This window comes from Schistocerca serialis, chromosome 3, assembly GCF_023864345.2.
Source record: "Schistocerca serialis cubense isolate TAMUIC-IGC-003099 chromosome 3, iqSchSeri2.2, whole genome shotgun sequence".
NCBI classification, from domain to species: Eukaryota; Metazoa; Arthropoda; class Insecta; order Orthoptera; family Acrididae; genus Schistocerca; species Schistocerca serialis.
This window is the reverse complement of record NC_064640.1, coordinates 776,825,492-776,846,318: the sequence shown is the minus strand read 5'-3', so window position 1 is coordinate 776,846,318 and position 20,827 is coordinate 776,825,492. Positions and strand designations below refer to the sequence as shown.

The 20,827-nt window shown below is 42.4% G+C and overlaps 1 pseudogene; it reads left to right on the top strand.

The window, feature by feature from the left end:
• Positions 1–20,434: 20,434 nt before the first annotated feature.
• On the top strand, positions 20,435–20,552 carry LOC126472198 (5S ribosomal RNA; annotated as a pseudogene).
• Positions 20,553–20,827: the final 275 nt, after the last annotated feature.

The following is a 20,827-nucleotide window of genomic DNA, read 5'->3' as shown; positions in this document are numbered from 1 at the left end:
TGTGAAGATATACTGGAGGCATGAATGCTGTCTACATCACAAGAATAATAGTGTACCTTTATTGTGCATGGGATAACTCAATGTAGTCTACGAATATTGCTCGTCTCGTTAAAAGAATAAGTGTGGGCATGAGGGTGGAAAAATCGAAGATTGTAAAAACTGCTTAATACGTAGCTTCTTTCAAGAACATACAACTCAATGCTAAGTGCAGAGCAACAGGTAAATCTCCGAACGTGTATACAAATTACAGACCGATTGAGTGGAAAAAAATGAATTTTCTGTTAATTAAGATGCCTGGATAACAGCGTATTGCACACTTATGTCAAGCTTTGCGAGATTGTCTGGGAGTGTGTGAAAGATTCGGTAATCTGATCTCGAGATGAGCGCAGTATTACATTCAAATAAGAGAATTAAAAGTGAAGCAACTCCTTTGACAGGCAGCAGTGTACATTTAACTGCAACACGTAGTATGCTGAAGTGGTGTAGTTGTTAGGGCCATGGGTAAAATATGAGCCCAGTTACAAAGGGACTTAATCCAAAACCTTTCTCTCTTATACTTACCACATTACAAGATGAAATATTACAACAGTAGTACAACAACGGGATATACTTAAGTGTCTTTTGCATTTTGGTGCTGTGCCTGAGTACCTGAATAAAAAAATACAGCCGGCCGAAGTGGCCGTGCGGTTAAAGGCGCTGCAGTCTGGAACCGCAAGACCGCTACGGTCGCAGGTTCGAATCCTGCCTCGGGCATGGATGTTTGTGATGTCCTTAAGTTAGTTAGGTTTAACTAGTTCTAAGTTCTAGGGGACTAATGACCTCAGCAGTTGAGTCCCATAGTGCTCAGAGCCATTTGAACCATTTTAAAAAAATACAAATATCAAGTAAACAAGGAACACCGATGAGTGGAAATCAGTATAAAATCAGGACATTCCGCCACCAAATCCTAGCTCTGAGAAAGAGTTTCAACGCCAATGTGACTTATCGAGCTCGTGGTCTGCCCAGTTGTAGAGTAAACCCTGCCTCCAGCGATGACTACAAATATGTCCCAAGTGGCCAAAAATTCCTAACTATCAGTTCCAAAAGAATAATCTTCATCAAATGCTCCCTCATTGACTTCTATTCCCTTGAATAACTTCGGTCTCTATATTTCACTCACCCCCTTCGGATACTCCCACTTCGAGGCTATACGAACGATCACATCGTTCTCCTGTGTATACCTCTGTTATTAAAGAGATCGTCATCGACAAATGCGTAAGACTACTTTCTGAAACTTCTCAAAACCTTCCTTAGATCATTGTTTACAAGATCCGTGACGGTAGCAAATTTGAAATTTGCTACAAACAGGGGTGAGTAATTTAAATTAATAGTTCTGAAGAATAATGCTGCCATGGGTATTGTCAATGGAAGTAACCGGCCACTTTTTCGATAACGTAGGATTATTTCTATCCTCAAGCTGTTTGTGGCAAATAACGATTGAGACTGAATCGAATTACCGTTGCACATGCTGCATAGAACCCGACAGTGTCTCCATCTGGCCATGGGTTTTTATTGAATTCCATCTGTGATATATGGCTTGCAAAACCGATAACATTAATTACTATATCGCCGAGTTTATGGTAATCTAACAGGGGAATACTGAAAATAGTTCTATTTTTTCTTACTTTTTTGTTTTTGTTTTTTTAAAGGAGAAACAGTTTTATCTTTCGGTTCAGTTTCTGTGTTATCGACATCTGGAAAGAAATGAAATTTCTTAATAGACGTATTGGCATAAAATTTTGCCACAGTACTTATTTAAAAGTATCGCGCGTTGATCCTCCGATGGCATATGTGCTTCTATGAATATATGCCTATTTGCTGTTTCGAATTGTGCCTTTTAGGCAAGAGGCACTACGTCGTAAGAATTTCTCTCGATCGCGTAATGACGGTGATTAGGACACAGGACTGATCTTATGAAGGAACAAGTTCCTAAACTCCATTTGTCAAGCCATATCCAGACTTTCCCAGTTTGTTTAAAGCGAAAACTAGAAGGATTCCTTCCAGTACTAACGGCTGGTTACCTCCGACTTGCCCAACACAAGCACGTGCTCTATCTGTAATGACATCATTACACATCCGTTCTGATGTGTATAGCTAGGAGCGTTCCTGCGATATTTATTTACTCTTATGGCAACCTAATTTTATATTCAACGAATCTCACAGGATGCTCCTCTACATGTTCATTGGCCGAAATAAAACAGACTAACGAATGACGACATCGTATCACCTTAAATATTTTGCGGAATATACAGAGTGTATCATAATTAATGGCGTAAACGCATACAGTTGAAAGTACACGATACTAGAAGCAAAAAAGTCTCAGTAAACATAGGGTCGAAAATGCATGCCTTAAGAGCTACGAGCAATTTTTCATCTTCGATTCTGTGAAACAAATCTCTTCTACTGCAAGTTCTTTACTTTCCATATTTTGGGAAGTGGCAGTGTGGACCAAAACAAGAAAAAAAGTCCAGTAAACATGTGCTCTAAAATGCATTCCTTAAGAGCTACGAGCACTTGTTCATCTACTTTGAGACACAACTCTTCTAATGATCAAGTGTCCGTAACTTTTAAGGTATGCGTTTTAGAGCACATGTTTGCTGGACATTTTTATACTCTCAATAGTGTTTCTTGAAAAGAACGTCGTGTTCCCTCTAGTGATTCTCATCTCAGTTCCAGAAACAACTCCGTAACACTTACCTGTTGTTCGAAACTGCCGGTAGCATATCTAGCAACCAGCATCTGAACTGCTTCGACGTCTTCCTTCAATACGACCTGGTACAGATCTCAAACACTTGGGCAGTATTCGAGAATAAGTCACACCAACTTCCTATATGCTATCTTCTTTACAGACGAACCATATTTTCCTAAAATTCTCACAATAAACCGAAGTCGAACATTCCCCTTCCCTACCACAGCCTTCACATGCTCGTTCCATTTCATATCGTTTTGCAACGTTATGACCAGATTTTTAAACGACGCAAGTGAGTCTGTAAGGTAGCAGTATTTTGTACCTTACTGTAATATAATAATTGTTGCAAAGAAGAGTTAGATATCGGTTATTACGTTATTTATCTGGCAGTCAGCCTATTGAAATTAATATAGGGAGTATCAGACGGCATAAGACGCGTATTAACTTTAGGAAATTCGCATGTTGAATGAAGTCGGGGTTCAGGTGATATTTTCACGGAGTTTGGCTGGAGCGGACGAGCGGCACTGCTCAAAGGCAGGGCAGAGGAGTGCGGAAGTTTACAACCGACCATTACGAGTCGGCATGCGAAAGCGTCCCACTGGGGGAGACGCGCCGCCGGAGCAGGTAGGCACCCATTGCGCGGACAACACAGGCAGACCTTCGAGGGACGGCGCCTCGTTGGCGCTGGGCGTTGCGCCGACGCCACTATGTCGAGATGAGCTGGCGCCTAAGGGAGCCTTCCTATGAATCTTAACGTTTTCTGGGGCTTTCTAAGAAACGCGGTTAAGCTAGTGCAATGACCTTTTCCCGTGCGAAGGCGAACAGAGAGACACGATTGGTGGGTTCAATTTTGAACGGAGTTCCAGTTTGTTCCAGAACATTCTACGCGCAGTAAGGCGCAGAATGTTTTAATTGGCTGGAAGAAGCCAGGAAATAATAGTGGGAGCGAACTGTGATGGTCTAGAGCCACGGGGTTGGCCAGCTCGAAAAATAGCGCGGGGGTGCTGATTTTTGCAGAGGGAAGCTTTTGGAGCTGTTATCGACGAGAAGCGTCTTAGCTCCTGTAGCGAGCGGACGTCGTGCTTTCCGCTCTGCTGTAGGAGAGTAAATTCTTTTCAGTGTGCTGTGCAGAACTTTGAATAAGTCTGCCAGCTGCAACTGAAACTAGTATTTAGTTAGGGGTACTGTCATGTTTTACTGTTAGAGACAGGCTGATTCCGCTAATTACGGTTGGAAATACTGTCTCACAGGAAGCAGACAGGAGCAGAGCAATTTCCTGGAGCCACACTTTACTAAAGACGCAACTGGGTTCCGCCTTTGGGCTGGTGAGTCCCGTCTTAACGAGTGCGAGACGATTGGAAAGAAAGCAGAATTAGCTTTGGAATAGGAGTTTACGAACAGGAAGCCTGTTCGGGAAAATAAATTCATTTTGTTGCAATTGAGGCTCCTCGACGACGCAGACGCCATCGGTAGCTTGCTGACCTGTCCACGGCGCTGCATCAGGTAACGTGATGCTCAGTTTCGGCATTTAATCCGATATTACGACGCCTGGGATTACCAGAGCTCAGTTTTCCAGCCACGCTCTTATTGAGAATTTGTTAATTGCAGTAGGTTTGTCTGACGTACTTTATGCCGTCTGACAAGGGGAGAGAGTAGAAAATAACAAGTAAAGATGCATTATCCGACCTTAAGAGTTAGTTTTTGAATTTAAGGGCCATTGCCATTACAAGCTTAATTTTATCACTTATAAATGTATGTCATTGTTCAGTTTGATGTTAGTGTTAGGAAGATTGTTGTTCAATAAATGTGTTCAATGCTATCCTTGTTTATTTAGTAGTGATCAGTTCCCTGAACACTATTTAGTTATTAAATATTAATCAAAATTAGTGAAAGGGCAATTTTAATTAACAGGTTGGGTCTCATAACAGGCCTTCAGCCAGAGACAACGACCCGATCCAGGAGGCAAAGTGAACAAGTAAAACCATTCTTGCTAAAACCCCCCCCTCCCCCCCCCCCCACGACATTTGGCTGACCCGCCTAGGGTCCCTAATCATCATTTTGTTGAAAGAAACCCCTTCCAAGTCAAGTAGTAAACTACTAATGCCGTATCCGAACATTACAGGTCTATTTTTCCTATCCATCCTCATTAACTTACATTTTCCCACATTAGTGCTAGTGGCACTCGTCACACCAACCAGAAATTTTGTCTAAAGCTTCTTGTATCTTCCTACAGTCATTCAAGTTCGACACCTTACCATACACCACAGCATCACCAACAAACAACCGTAGATTGCTACCAACCCTGTCCTCCAAATTACGAGTATTTACGTATAGAGAGAACAGCAGCCGTCCCCTTACACTTTGCTGGTGTATTCCTGACGATACCCTTGTCTCTGATGAACACTCGCCGTCGACGACAACATACTGGGTTCAATTACTTAAGAAGTCTTCACATATACGTGAACTTATTCCAATGCTTGTATCTTCGTTAACAGCCTGCGATGAGGCACCGTCTTCCTTTGTGGTGCTCAGAAGTGGTCGACTGGAACTTTGACTACGAACATACCTGTCCTCACGTTCCCATGGAGTTCCAAATCATGTCACTGTCTTATCTGAATGCCCCACAAATGTAGATATTACACTATTCGGTGGGAAGAACCCATAATGAGGTGTTTTTAAATTCTTTTGGTTACTGATAACCCTGTGTCGTACGAGTACGCACCGTTTTCGTGTCTTTCACAGTAATCACTCAGTATCTGAAGCTGTTCACGCACCTTATATACACTACCAGGCACCAGGCATGATAACAAAACAACACTATCACACTGGATAATTCTCTATGAAATTATATGGATTGATGTACATATCGACACTCAGTTGCGTAAGTTGTTTAGAAGAATCATAAGCCTTCAAATAGTTATTTGGTGCATCAAAGTTCCACATTTCTTGCAGAAAAATTTCATTACTTCCATTCTTCGGGTAAACTGTGTCTAGCTTAACATGATCAAATAATGATGAATGAGACAACTGATTATTTTTTCAATTTGTCTGAAGTGTAATGAATATAAAATAAGACATATCTAGTTATGCTGAGTTATTGTAATATATAACACAAAATTCTTCTTCCCGCTCAATGTAATGAATTACACAGTTTGTAGCTCATAAAAAGATACAAGAGTTTTTGGATTTTTCAAAATATTGTCTAGTTGTGCAAGCTCATAATTAAGTTTGTATTTAACTATATGTACAACAGTTTTAATACATTCTACAACAATTCTACTTTCATTTGGAGGAATACCTTTTATTTCAACTCCAGCATCATTTCTATCAGCCCATCTAAAAATAGCATCTCAAGCATTTGAAGACTATATAGAAATTTCAGAAAGATCACCCTTGAATATTGCGAGGTGCCGGGGTGGAGGAGAGTTTGTACCTCTTTAATTCTGGCGAATTTTGCATGAGAACGAGACATGTGCTGGACCGTCTCCTTATCTACCACCTAATTGATTAAGTGCGCAACGTTAACAGAAGAAATTGATGGTGGACCCTGCTAGTTGGTAAAATAAGGAGCGCACGCTCACAGTAATTTAATAAAAATCGTAATCTACTCATGTCAGAAAAAAAGAGAACTTTATAATAATAAACAATAGGAAATGGGGTACTGCATATATCTACGAAATGATATGCGGATTATATATTACAATGAGATTTATTATACATCAGAACATAAATGCACATTATTATCGACACAAACAGTAGGTTAAAGGACACGGTATACTGAAATGTTATGAGAATAAGAGTTGACTCGAGAACAAGGGCTCCTACTCTCTGTGATGCAATAGATTGACAATAATGACTGGAGGTCCTAATGAATTAAATATTAATCTCCCAACTATATAGCAGTATCGCAATTAGTAGTGAGAGCTCAAATGGGTTCGCATGGGGAAACAAGCAAAGTGGACTTGTAGCAAAGTGAGCGCGCTTGCTGCTGAGGGATTCAGTATAAAATTGGTAAGGTCCTACAATGCCAGAGCCTCAAAATACTGTACCAGTACTGAAATCTGCTGCACGTCGTCGGTAGGCAGAGTGCTGATGATGTAGGCGCCGACTTCCGCTGTGCAGCAACTCTGTGTCAACCCCTGGCCTCGAAGGCTGTCCGAAGAATTCTAAGTTCTTCCGAAAAAGAGCGACCAAGTCGCAAGACCGCCCAACTCTGACGAAGATCAGATCCAGAAACCCCTGCCCGCGCAACGCAAGAGTGAAGCCAACATTACTCTACTCCCTACTCTCCTCGGAAGCCGCGAATCAGCATTCAGTTCTGATTCAAAAACTCCCCCACACTGTCTCAGAACATCATTCTCGCCAATAGCGACCATTTCCTCCAATTTCGAGCAGAGCTTTATTACGACAACTAGCCTCAGTTTAATTTGACCAATCATGCCTCTGCTATTCAGCTGAGGGCACTGAACTTGCCGTTTGACCGGCTACGAAAACTACCTGCCTAGACCACCACCCGTCTGGCGTCGTTTAAAAATCTGGTCGTAACGTTGCAAAACGATATGAAATGGAACGACCATGTGAAGGCTGTGACAGGGAAGGGGAATGTTCGACTTCGGTTTATTGTGAGAATTTTAGGAAAATATGGTTCGTCTGTAAAGAAGATAGCATATAGGAAGTTGGTGTGACTTATTCTCGAATACTGCCCAAATGTTTGAGATCTGTACCAGGTCGTATTGAAGGAAGACGTCGAAGCAGTTCAGATGCTGGTTGCTAGATATGCTACCGGCAGGTTCGAACAACAGGTAAGTGTTACGGAGTTGTTTCTGGAACTGAGATGGGAATCACTAGAGGGAACACGACGTTCTTTTCAAGAAACACTATTGAGAGTATAAAAATGTCCAGCAAACATGTGCTCTAAAACGCATACCTTAAAAGTTACGGACACTTGATCATTAGAAGAGTTGTGTCTCAAAGTAGATGAACAAGTGCTCATAGCTCTTAAGGAATGAATTTTAGAGCACATGTTTACTGGACTTTTTTTCTTGTTTTGGTCCACACTGCCACTTCCCAAAATATGGAAAGTAAAGAACTTGCAGTAGAAGAGATTTGTTTCACAGAATCGAAGATGAAAAATTGCTCGTAGCTCTTAAGGCATGCATTTTCGACCCTATGTTTACTGAGACTGTTTTGCTTCTAGTATCGTGTACTTTCAACTGTATGCGTTTACGCCATTAATTATGATACACTCTGTATATTCCGCAAAATATTTAAGGTGATACGATGTCGTCATTCGTTAGTCTGTTTTATTTCGGCCAATGAACATGTAGAGGAGAATCCTGTGAGATTCGTTGAATATAAAATTAGGTTGCCATAAGAGTAAATAAATATCGCAGGAACGCTCCTAGGTATACACATCAGAACGGATGTGTAATGATGTCATTACAGATAGAGCACGTGCTTGTGTTGGGCAAGTCGGAGGTAACCAGCCGTTAGTACTGGAAGGAATCGTTCTAGTTTTCGCTTTAAACAAACTGGGAAAGTCTGGATATGGCTTGACAAATGGAGTTTAGGAACTTGTTCCTTCATAAGATCAGTCCTGTGTCCTAATCACCGTCATTACGCGATCGAGAGAAATTCTTACGACGTAGTGCCTCTTGCCTAAAAGGCACAATTCGAAACAGCAAATAGGCATATATTAATAGAAGCACATATGCCAACGGAGGATCAACGCGCGATACTTTTAAATAAGTACTGTGGCAAAATTTTATCCCAATACGTCTATTAAGAAATTTCATTTCTTTCCAGATGGCGATAACACAGAAACTGAACCGAAAAATAAAACTGTTTCTCCTTTAAAAAAACAAAAACAAAAAAGTAAGAAAAAATAGAACTATTTTCAGTATTCCCCTGTTAGATTACCATAAACTCGGCGATATAGTAATTAATGTTATCGGTTTTGCAAGCCATATATCACAGATGGAATTCAATAAAAACCCATGGCCAGATGGAGACACTGTCGGGTTCTATGCAGCATGTGCAACGGTAATTTGATTCAGTCTCAATCGTTATTTGCCACAAACAGCTTGTGGATAGAAATAATCCTACGTTATCGAAAAAGTGGCCGGTTACTTCCATTGACAATACCCATGGCAGCATTATTCTTCAGAACTATTAATTTAAATTACTCACCCCTGTTTGTAGCAAATTTCAAATTTGCTACCGTCACGGATCTTGTAAACAATGATCTCAGGAAGGTTTTGAGAAGTTTCAGAAAGTAGTCTTACGCATTTGTCGATGATGATCTCTTTAATAACAGAGGTATACACAGGAGAACGATGTGATCGTTCGTACTGCCTCGAAGTGGGAGTATCCGAAGGGGATGAGTGAAATATAGAGACCGAAGTTATTCAAGGGAATAGAAGTCAATGAGGGAGCATTTGATGAAGATTATTCTTTTGGAACTGATAGTTAGGAATTTTTGGCCACTTGGGACATATTTGTAGTCATCGCTGGAGGCAGGGTTTACTCTACAACTGGGCAGACCACGTGCTCGATAAGTCACATTGGCGTTGAAACTCTTTCTCAGAGCTAGGATTTGGTGGCGGAATGTCCTGGTTTTATACTGATTTCCACTCATCGGTGTTCCTTGTTTACTTGATATTTGTATTTTTTTATTCAGGTACTTAGGCACAGCACCAAAATGCAAAAGACACTTAAGTATATCCCGTTGTTGTACTACTGTTGTAATATTTCATCTTGTAATGTGGTAAGTATAAGAGAGAAAGGTTTTGGATTAAGTCCCTTTGTAACTGGGCTCATATTTTACCCATGGCCCTAACAACTACACCACTTCAGCATACTACGTGTTGCAGTTAAATGTACACTGCTGCCTGTCAAAGGAGTTGCTTCACTTTTAATTCTCTTATTTGAATGTAATACTGCGCTCATGTCGAGATCAGATTACCGAATCTTTCACACACTCCCAGACAATCTGGCAAAGCTTGACATAAGTGTGCAATAGGCTGTTATCCAGGCATCTTAATTAACAGAAAATTCATTTTTTTCCACTCAATCGGTCTGTAATTTGTATACACGTTCGGAGATTTACCTGTTGCTCTGCACTTAGCATTGAGTTGTATGTTCTTGAAAGAAGCTACGTATTAAGCAGTTTTTACAATCTTCGATTTTTCCACCCTCATGCCCACACTTATTCTTTTAACGAGACGAGCAATATTCGTAGACTACATTGAGTTATCCCATGCACAATAAAGGTACACTATTATTCTTGTGATGTAGACAGCATTCATGCCTCCAGTATATCTTCACAGTACATCTTCACTTGGCTGTATATCGAAAACTTTGTTGTGAAGTGGAACGTCGCTGTCTACGGCTTGGGAGGGAACACATTTACCGTGTGCATCAAATTATTGTTACGGTTCCTGGTAGATTCCTGTTATCTAATCGGTGGCAGCCTCTTACCATCAAATTGCAACTCTCTCATTACTAACATATATACACTACTGGCCATTAAAATTGCTACACCAAGAATTAAAGGAGATGATAAACGTGTATTCATTGGACAAATATATTATACTAGAACTGACATGTGATTACATTTTCACGCAATTTGGGTGCATAGATCCTGAGAAATCAGTACCCAGAACAACCACATCTGGCCGAAATAACGGCTTTGATACGCTTGGGCATTGAGTCAAACAAAGCTTGGATGGCGTGTACAGGTACAGCTGCCCATGCATCTTCGACACGACACCACAGTTCATCAAGAGTAGTGACTGGCGTATTGTGACGAGCTAGTTGCTCGGCCACCATTGACCAGACGTTTTCAATTGGTGAGAGATCTGGAGAATGTGCTGGCCAGGGCACCAGTCGAACATTTTCTGTATCCAGAAAGTTCCGTACAGGACCTGCAACATGCGATCGTGCATTATCCTGCTGAAATGTAGGTTTTTGCAGGGATCGAATGAAGGGTAGAGCCACGGGTCGTAACACATCTGAAATGTAACGTCCACTGTTCAAAGTGCCGTCAATGCGAACAAGAGGTGACCGAGACGTGTAACCAATGGCACCCCATACCAACACGCCGGGTGATGCGCCAGTGTGGCGATGACGAATACACGCTTCCAATGTGCGTTCACCGCGATGTCGCCAAACACGGATGCGACCATCATGACGCTGTAAACAGAACCTGGATCCATCCGAAAAAATGCTGTTTGCCATTCGTGCACCCAGGTTCGTCGTTGAGTACACCATCGCAGGCGTTCCTGTCTGTGATGCAGCGTCAAGGGTAACCGCAGCCATGGTCTCTGAGCTGATAATCCATGCTGCTGCAAACGTCGTCGAACTGTTCGTGCAGATGGTTGTTGTCTTGCAAATGTCCCCATCTGTTGACTCTTGGATTAAGACGTGGCTGCACGATTCGTTACAGCCATGTGGATAAGATGCCTGTCATCTCAACTGCTAGTGATACGAGGCCGTAGGGATCCAGCACGGCGTTCCGTATTACCCTACTGAACCCACCGATCCATATTCTGCTAACAGTCATTGGATCTCGACCAACGCGAGCAGCAATGTCGCGATACGATAAACCGCAATCGCGTTAGGCTACAATCCGCCCTTTATCAAAGTTGGCAACGTGATGGTACGCATTTCTCCTCGTTACACGAGGCATCACAACAACGTTTCACCAGGCAACGCCGGTCAACTGCTGTTTGTGTATGAGAAATCGGTTGGAAATTTTCCTCATGTCATCACATTGTAGGTGGCGCCACCAGCGCCAACCTTGTGTGAATGCTCTGAAAAGCTAATCATTTGTATATCACAGTGAGAGGTGGCATGAGCCCCCTCTCATATTTCTATCTTACGATTCTCCTCTCTAATTGCATGTGGTGGAAAGTTGCTATTCCTTCACATGCGGACTTCCCACGCAGCGTCTCTCGTCACCCGGGTGGTCCGGTGACAGGCGGGCTCTGCTGATTTTGAAAGGGTAAGCCGACGGGTGTGAGGGAGTCGAGTGAATGCTTTCCAGACACCGACATTGTCAAGAGACACGCCCGCAGGGGCCTGAAGTAGTGGCTGGACTAGATGTTCCGTTACTTCGCAGAAACTTGGCGAAAACACTTTCTGGCGGGCGACCAGCGAGGCGTGGGAATGACTTGTGACCCAGGCAGTTGTGGCGGGAAAATTCCCGCGCTCTCTGCAAAATAGTAACTGTGATTGGCTTGCTCAGGGCATAGCTCCGTAACGTAGCAAAACCAGCGAGGAAATTGGCGCCAAGAATCTCCATTGGTGGAATGGTAGTGTTCCGGCAATGGAGTGGAATTTTCGCCGGTTTTCGAGTTACTGATTGGAACGGTTAACCACGGCCACTGTCGTGGGGGCGGGAATGTTCTGTGTTCGGTTTTGTACGGGTGCTCTTGTGAGTAGTCGGCTCTCGCCTTTCGGTCGGAGTAGGTTACAACACTGATCTCTCGCTGCTCTGGTGAGCCTGCTTCCGTTGGCTGTCTAATATACGTTTATTTAATTGTAACTGCTTGACGAAGTTGCTGAAGTTTCGACTTCAACGTAACTTTCCGAGTACAGTTGGCAATTGAGCGTTCTGCGTACAAGAGGCCTATGTTGTCTGTCTTGAGCAGTTTTGGCTAAAGTTGACTGTATCGGAGTTACTGTGTGACTTCGCTTGTTAAAATCAATCACTGTACCGTCAGTGATTGTGTGGCGAGCCTTCTTCGTCTCCCTCAGAGGCGCATTTGTATTGCTAGGAAGTCTTTAGTCTGGAACAACCAGACCAGGACAATTTGTTTCGGGCTATACTCGCGACATTATCATCACCACGACGGGACGTCGAAGCAACCAGCCATCGCTTCCAGTACGCCAGATCATGTCCTTGCAGCTAAGAAGACAGCTTGGTAATGTACGTCCGCAGCACCGGCAGATAGGGATTTTCCTAGGTGATAATCAGAGCTCAGCAGAGCGCGCCTGTTCGTCTTTTTCTAACTTTGTTCTGTCCTGGGTAGCAGCAATTAATGTTGGGTTAGCTGTGTTTCTCTTAAGATTTGAGTGGCACATACCACTTCGTCATAAACGTCACAATCTAGTTTAGGGACAACTTCACCTTCACAGCGTGTATTTGAGTATCCAATTTGAGCCAATTTGATGTATTGTAAATGTTTCATGTGTTTTTGTTTATTATTTTGTGTTTAGTCTTAATAAATCATATTGTTATTTTGGACAGAACTTTCATTCTGTTAATCGGTAGAGCAACCTTATCATTTCTCACTACGTTAATGAAACCTTCCTTTATTTAACTTATTTATCAAATTAAATTATTGCAGGTGCCAAACTCTTTTTCTACTCCACTTGCAGGGTTTGTTACAGTCAGTTCGCGTATCTTTTTAATCCATGTGCAGCAGCAAAAGTCGGAGTTAGAATAGGGGGGGGGGGGGGGGGCTTAGAGCATCATTTACATTTGCAGATTCCAGAAGAATTTAGTGTTAAATACACTGCTAGCCCCGGCACCTCGCAACAGCATCTTCTTCCTGTCGGTTAAATTTCGTTTCTGTATCACGTCATCTTCGTGGTGTAGCAATTTTAATGGCCAGTAGTGTACTTTTGTCTGACATGTTCAATGAGCATGCGGGAACACCTAGTTTCCATTACAGTGCAACATATGATAACAGACCATTACTGGAACAAAATACCGATCACTGAAGTGATAAGCAAATACTGAAACTGCATACATTGCAATGCACGTCTGATGGCAACAATGAGGCTCAGGTGCAATGTGTTATTGACTTAATGTCACATAACAAGAGATGGCCTTTAACGTCTCTCAACCACTGGCCGAAGAGCTTTTAGTGATGTGCCAAGAGCTGAAGCAAACTGATTTTCTTCATTCGGTGTACCTGCAAGACTAGAGTCAACACTGGCAGCCAATAAGCTCTTTCCGTAACTAATGGAACGTTAGGTTTGTCAAGATTCTTCATTCTAGCATGGCGTTACGGCCCGCTAAAGCTTTGACGACTTACATTGGCGGCAGTGAAGGTCAACATTTTATTTCATCTCGGGTAAAGGAAATGAACTATTGTGGAGATTGTCAGCCTATGAAGATTCAAGGAACAAATCCATAGAACATGAAGGACGCGACTGAAATTTTTTGCTCGTCGGAAGAATATGAATTCTAAACGCATTATTGATCCAGGTATCTGAATTTCGTAAAAAAATTCGTTACTGAGCGTCTGCAATTTTTTGCTGTGTATTGTTGGCGCAACTTCGATATAGCACTTAAGTACTCCGCCCTTGTGCAGAGTTGACAAATTTCCCATCTGAATACCACAACATTTGCTAAGCACAGTCAGTTTTGCTGAAACTGCCGTTGGAAACAGAGTCTTATTCGCAACACCAAGACTTGGGCGGAAGGCTGTCGTTTTAAATGAGAGGACATGTTTCTAGAAACTCGATAACTTCTCGACGCATTAATTGTAAAACAGGACTCATAAATCCCTAGCAAACATAAACATGCTCTTCACTCCACTTTTCTGTGGGACTCTGGAGACAAAAAAAGGCTCGGACGTCGTGCGGTTTAGGCCAATAGATCGAGAAGTAGCCCTGCATTCACAACGACTAGTGTACGTGGAGAATGGTAGACCAGCAACGCCAAATAATAGACGAGAGAAAATTCGGTCAGTTTGTTTGATGCTTTGATGCTACGTATACAAAACGTGTACAGGGAGAGCTCTGAAAAACGTATCCAGAACTTCTTACTCCTTGATCAAATATTTAGTGGCTCCTAACGCAGTACGTTGACAGCATCATACAATTCGGAATTCGAAAAGTCAGAAATCTGCAGTTCCATAATTCTCACCATTTGTGTGTCGTTATATCCCTTACCTGAGCAGGAATCTCCAGCTTCGTCATATGTATTTGACTAGGACTGCAACTATCTAAAACCGTAGCACACGTATGCTATGAACTTAACAAAAAGACCGTCTTTCTTGTCTTTGCGAGAACGAAGAAAGAATACATTAGCTTCTCATGACAGTAAACCAGTCGTATTCACGGGAAACACACAACTCTTATGAAATTCATCAGTTATTCTACGATTTGCGTCTTTTAACAGTGGAACACTAAAGAGGAATTAATATTTGCAATTGGTGGAAGAAGATGAGCTGTTAACGTTGTTTGGTGTTTCTTCTATCAAGCGAACCATGAAGGTGAACGCCATCTGTTATCAGACTGCAAAAGTGTATATTTACAACGCATCCGACAATTACTATTATTATGTGAAACGTGTAATCTAGTATGAAAGAAGCAGGTAAATTCCATTTTACCTCTGGACCGCTGCGGTCTATGTACTATACAAGCGAATTTTCGGTTGCCAAATAAAATGCTATGATGAAAAAACTGTGTTCTCGCATGCTCGACAAACACTAAGACAGATCTATAAATATTACTGAAGACAAGCATGCTGTCGGAAGGTCCGAGGCCGTCTGCGATAAGACTATAGGAATCAACCAGGAACGGTGATGTGAATCAACCGAACGGATTTAATCCGAACAATCCGCACACGGCGACGATGACCTTCCTTTTCGAGCAAGTTTTCACCATACGCTCCTGTAAACTAACACATTTAATATAGTTAACTGGTTACATAAATATTGTTCCGACGACACCTAATTGGCGTATCAGTAGTATTAACCGTGAGGTTCACGCACTTGTGTGTTGCAGGCATCTCTTCAGCAGCTGGGAAAGTTAACCACATAATCATAGTACATTTATTCACTTGCGAATCTCGGTGACAACAATGCATTTGAATACGACAGCAAAAGAGATTTTCGTAAATACAGTACTTGAGGGAAAAGTGCTTAGTATTACCATTTAGCAAATCGAAGCCTTACACAGAAAGGGATGATATATGCAGCTATAAACCTCTTGGACGATTTATCCATGGGAATGTAATGTCTGATAGATACCAGAAAAGTTTCCAAACGTAGGGCGAAGAGGTTTATTCTCACCTACTTCTTATCCACTGTAGAGGTATTCTGGAACAGAATTAATTATTCGTTTTTTGAAGAAAAATCTGTGGTGCCGTCACATGCATCTGGCTTGGTACTGCAGTTTTCCCAAACCTTAGTACATACATACTAGGAAAATAGCAGAAACACGACCTATAGGTGACAAATATGATTTTTATGACTACAAACATATTAGAAAATCTCAGGAACCTTTGTCCACACATGTGTAAGCGCCATCGTGCTGTTCCCAGGGTTTTTAAATTTACTTTACCCTTTTCTGTTGTTTTGGAATAGCGTTAAAATGATAAGTCATACTGAGAACTGCTTCGCCGAACATTTACCCTCTCATGAATTCAATTTTTTATAATTTCTTACGATTTTAAAATATCACTAGCATTAACAATAATGTAAAGTAGAGACTGAGACGAAGTCCATTACTGAAGCATTCGTATTAACCGGAAAGGAGACAAATTTCTCGAATTGGCAGCGAAATGTTTTCTACTAGAAAAGAAATGCACATACTCTTAAAAGTAGTTCTGTCAGATAAAAGCGCTTCTGCCAGTATTTACTCAGGAAGTTGGTTCCTTTATCAAACTGTAATCCAAGAAGAGTGCAAAACACCCATACATGGCTCCCATAAACACTTCATTGGATTCCATTTTGATCTTTATATGTGGTAACAGTGGAAGCATACTGTAACATGTCTACCGAACAGGTTGGATGATTCAATAATCTATACTTTAACCGCTTCAGTTCTCTCGTTAGCATTTCACTTTTGTGAACAGATGTTCTATCCAGTCAACAGATTTTCTATATAACAGCCTAAACCTCTTACAAAATATTTATCATCCACCTGAATCAAAAGATTTGCTTAGCAGTCTCCTGTTCAGATATCCCTCTTTGTAAGATAATATAAAGAAGGATACCTTTTGCATCCCGGAATACACTGGTCACTGCCTTCCTTACGGATTAAATCTGTATCGTCTTTGTTGCAACAGACCCACGGGCTTTCATCCTTTGGTTTGATTGTTGCTTAACTTCTGTCGCAAAATCTAACTCCTCAGCTTATCCACAACAGCATCTATGGCTCTCACAAAATCGTGCAATTTGACGTAGGCTCGTTTGGCGTGGTCCGCAATTCACAACCCATTTCGACCAGCTGGAACTTGATTTTCACAGATTTCCCGAATTACATCAGTCAATTACCGAGAGAGTTCGCTTGAAAATGGTACGGCCAAATTCCTTCTATAATCTGAGCTCGTGCTCCGTCTCTAACATCTTTGTCGCCGACAGTGTGTTAAAACAAACTTGCCTTTCCTTCGGCGCAAGAGGTCAGTTAAATTCTTTGTGAAAGAAGCCATGCGTCTATACGTCGCTAACCACCTTACGGTATTTGTTGGAGGGTACTACTAGAATCACTACAGTTATCCCTTTTACCTAGACGTGGAAGAACGACCCAATAGCTCGTAGAATGAGCTATAATTTCTGTGATTTTATCGTCTTGGCCTCTTCGCGAGTCGTATGTGGGAGGAACTAATATGTTGCCCGACTCTTCTTGGAACACACGCTGTCGTAATTTCAACAGTAAACTTCTCCATGGTGCACAGCGCCTCCAGCGACGTTCACTTATAGAGAAGCACATCTGGCGAGCCTATACAAATATCTTTTCCCCTTTTCTTATTTTCTTTTATTCATTGTGTTAGTGATAAATGGCACTTCATTTATATACGATACATACATCTGTCTGAACAGAAATATTTAATGTATTTTTTTGTAACCGTCCCTTAACAGAGCTTGTTTCGAATATCAAACTGAAGAGTCGTGAGTTAGGGTTGGGGTCGAGGGAGATTGATCTTGTTGACGTGAGGGCACGGCTGCTGCGGTGGCTTTCGTGTGTGAGGTCAAGGTTGAAACTTTTAAATTAATATGTGAACCTTATCAATTAGTACAGCAGAAATACAATGGTTAGCTGGGAACTGTGCTTTTACTTGTGTATGAACTACCAATAAATCAGCCGGCCAGGTTGGCCGAGCGGTTCTAGGCGCTACAGTCTGCAACCGCGCGAACGCTACGATTGCAGGTTCGAATCCTGCCTCGGGCATGGATGTGTGTGATGTCCTTAGGTTAGTTAGGTTGAAGTAGTTCTAAGTTCTAGGGGACTGACGACCTCAGAAGTTATGTCCCATAGTGCTCAGAGCCATTTGAACCATTTTTTTTAGCAATAAATCAGTTTTCGCGTGTGCAACGGAAGTAAATGGTTCAAATGGCTCTGAGCACTATGGGACTTAACGTCTGAGGTCATCAGTCCCCTAGAACGTAGAACTACTTAAACCTAACTAACCTAAGGACATCACAAACATCCATGCCCGAGGCAGGATTCGAACCTGCGACCATAGCGGTCGCGCGGTTCCAGATTGTAGCGCCTAGAACCGCTCGGCCACAGCGGCCGGCGCAACGGAAGTAATATGGGTCGCTAGTGAAACAATACGATTGCCTGAAATCCGATTTGAACATTATGAGGCCTATGCTACGATGTCAATAAATCTTGAACTTTCTCGTGGCACTCAGTGAACGGAAACTGTCTTACGGGTTAAAATTCAATAAAACAGTCTCGATCGCAACAGACCTTTAGTTTGGTTGGCAGCCGGTTTCTGTCAATAATTTAGACCATCATCAGGTTGTGATTATTGCAATACAATAGAAACACATATTCAGAGGGATTTCTGTACAAAGAAATGACAACATGGCTAAAAATGTCTACTATTGAAGTTACACTAATAGCAAAATAAAATGCTATACCCATGATGGCGGCTGGTGGTGCTGGAACGAGAGAACACGGTCGTTAATTGCTTAATAAGGCAGCATTACTCGAGAATACATACTGTAAGCACCGCCCAACGCATACGGCATTACATGACTGAAAACCAAACATGTACTCATTACTTGAGGTATGCTACGTTACATAGTATAATTGAAATTTACAAGAAAAGCAGGTATAAAAATATACACAAAAATTACATACATAACGGTTCATAACAAATCATGTCATAATCGACTTAAAATAAAAAAACGAAATACCAGACATAATGTGATCGATTCTGTGTGCAGACTGTGTGTGTTAACTGCCCTCTATGAACTCGTTAAAGTAGTCGTAGTTGAAACGACTGTATTGGTTAATATGGAAAAAGCTTGTCGATATCGATAGTTACGCTCCAACGAGGTCCACCGCAGACACCGTGATGGTGGAAAGAACTCTGAGGAGGTGGCGGCTATCCAAAGGCTTGGAAGTCGATCGTTGTGTTACAACTTTGATAGACAATAGTAGCGAAGAAACTGATTTCCACAATCCTGCCTCCAGTGGTCAGAAGAAACAACTGGAGCCATCACTGTAGACTACTGTCAAAGGACGTGGTTATAAAACTTTGACTAGTGCTGAAGTGCTGGCTTCAAAAGAACAGATACCATCTTTGTATACATATAGTTAAGGCTCACCGGCCACTTGACCATCCTCTTCTTCTGTGCGAATGCACAAACAGTGACCGAACTCTTACGGGAATCGGCAACGCGCCGCGAGTAATGAGTATAATGGGCGGGGGCACTACGAATGTAGTGCGGGACAATACGTTGAGAATGTGGGTTTCGCGGGAGGAGTGCCAGAGATAAATCCCTGCAGTCGCGCCATCCTCTGTGTCCTCGGTGGCTCAGATGGATAGAGCGTCTGCCATGTAAGCAGGAGATCCCGGGTTCGAGTTCCGGTCAGAGCACACATTTTCATCTGTCCCCGTTGACGTATGTCAACGCCTGTAAGCAGCTAAGGGTGTTCATTTCATTGTAATTTCATTCTAACGAGCTGCATGGTCACCGATGGTATCTGTTCTTTCGGACATGTCCGAAAGAACAGATACCATCTTAGTATACATATAATTAATATATTGTAGGGCGATTTTAATAATCATCATGAGGGTAATGTTTAAGAAGGTTCCAAGTAACACATGGGTTCGATCTTATAGTCCAGGGAATGACAGGTACCTTACGTGAATTAGCCTGTGTTATTAGCGGTGTGGGTAGCGAGAGCAATATTCCGGTCTTGGACAGTTTCTCTTAGTTAAGCTGCACGTGCGGCTTCACCGCAGGAACAGACCCTAGTCGGCAGTTTGCTTAAGGAACCCTCTTAGCGTTCTAGTCTGAAAGGAACTGGGCTGCGAGGTAAGTACCGTGTTGTGCAGAAGGGACAGAGGCTGCCCAGGGACGAATTCTGGTTGCTCCGGCGAAATCCGCCGTCTTGGAGGCGAGCAAAAAGGGGCACGCTAAGCGGTGTGTAGCGGCTCGTTAGTATGCGGAGCTTTCGTCTAGACCTCTGCTAATTTAGAATCGCGGAATGCACTTCATAACCAAGTCTAGATAGCGTTCGACTGTGGTGCATTACTTCTAACTTGCTGCACCGTACTAATCGTAATGCATGAAATAAAATCCGGTGTGCAGTCAATGTGTGACTCTAGCACACAAATACTAGCATGAACGTGAATACGTCCAGTCCACATCCATTACCTGAGCAAATTATCCATTGGTTTATAATTGTAAAGGCACCCAGGATATTAACATTATTATCGTGACGTTAAATGTTGCAGTCAGTAAAATAAATTAATGTTTAATTCATTGGTTTGCTATTATTCCAGGCAACGGCCTCGCTGCAGTGGATACACCGGTTCCCGTGAGATCACCGAAGTTAAGCACTGTCGGGCGTGATCGGCACTTGGGTGGGTGACCATCCAGGCCGCCATGCGCTGTTGCCATTTTTCGAGGTGCACTCAGCCTCGTGATGCCAATTGAGGAGCTACTCGACCGAATAGTAGCGGCTTCGGTCAAGAATACCATCATAACGACCGGGAGAGCAGTGCGCTGACCCCACGCCCCTCCTATCCGCATCCTCCACTGAGGATGACACGGCGGTCGGATTGTCCCGGTAGGCCATTCGTGGCCTGAAGACGGAGTGCTATTATTCCAAACAGCTAAAATAGAATCCCGTATTTATAATGAGAATGAAAATCAGACAAGTAATTATCAGAGA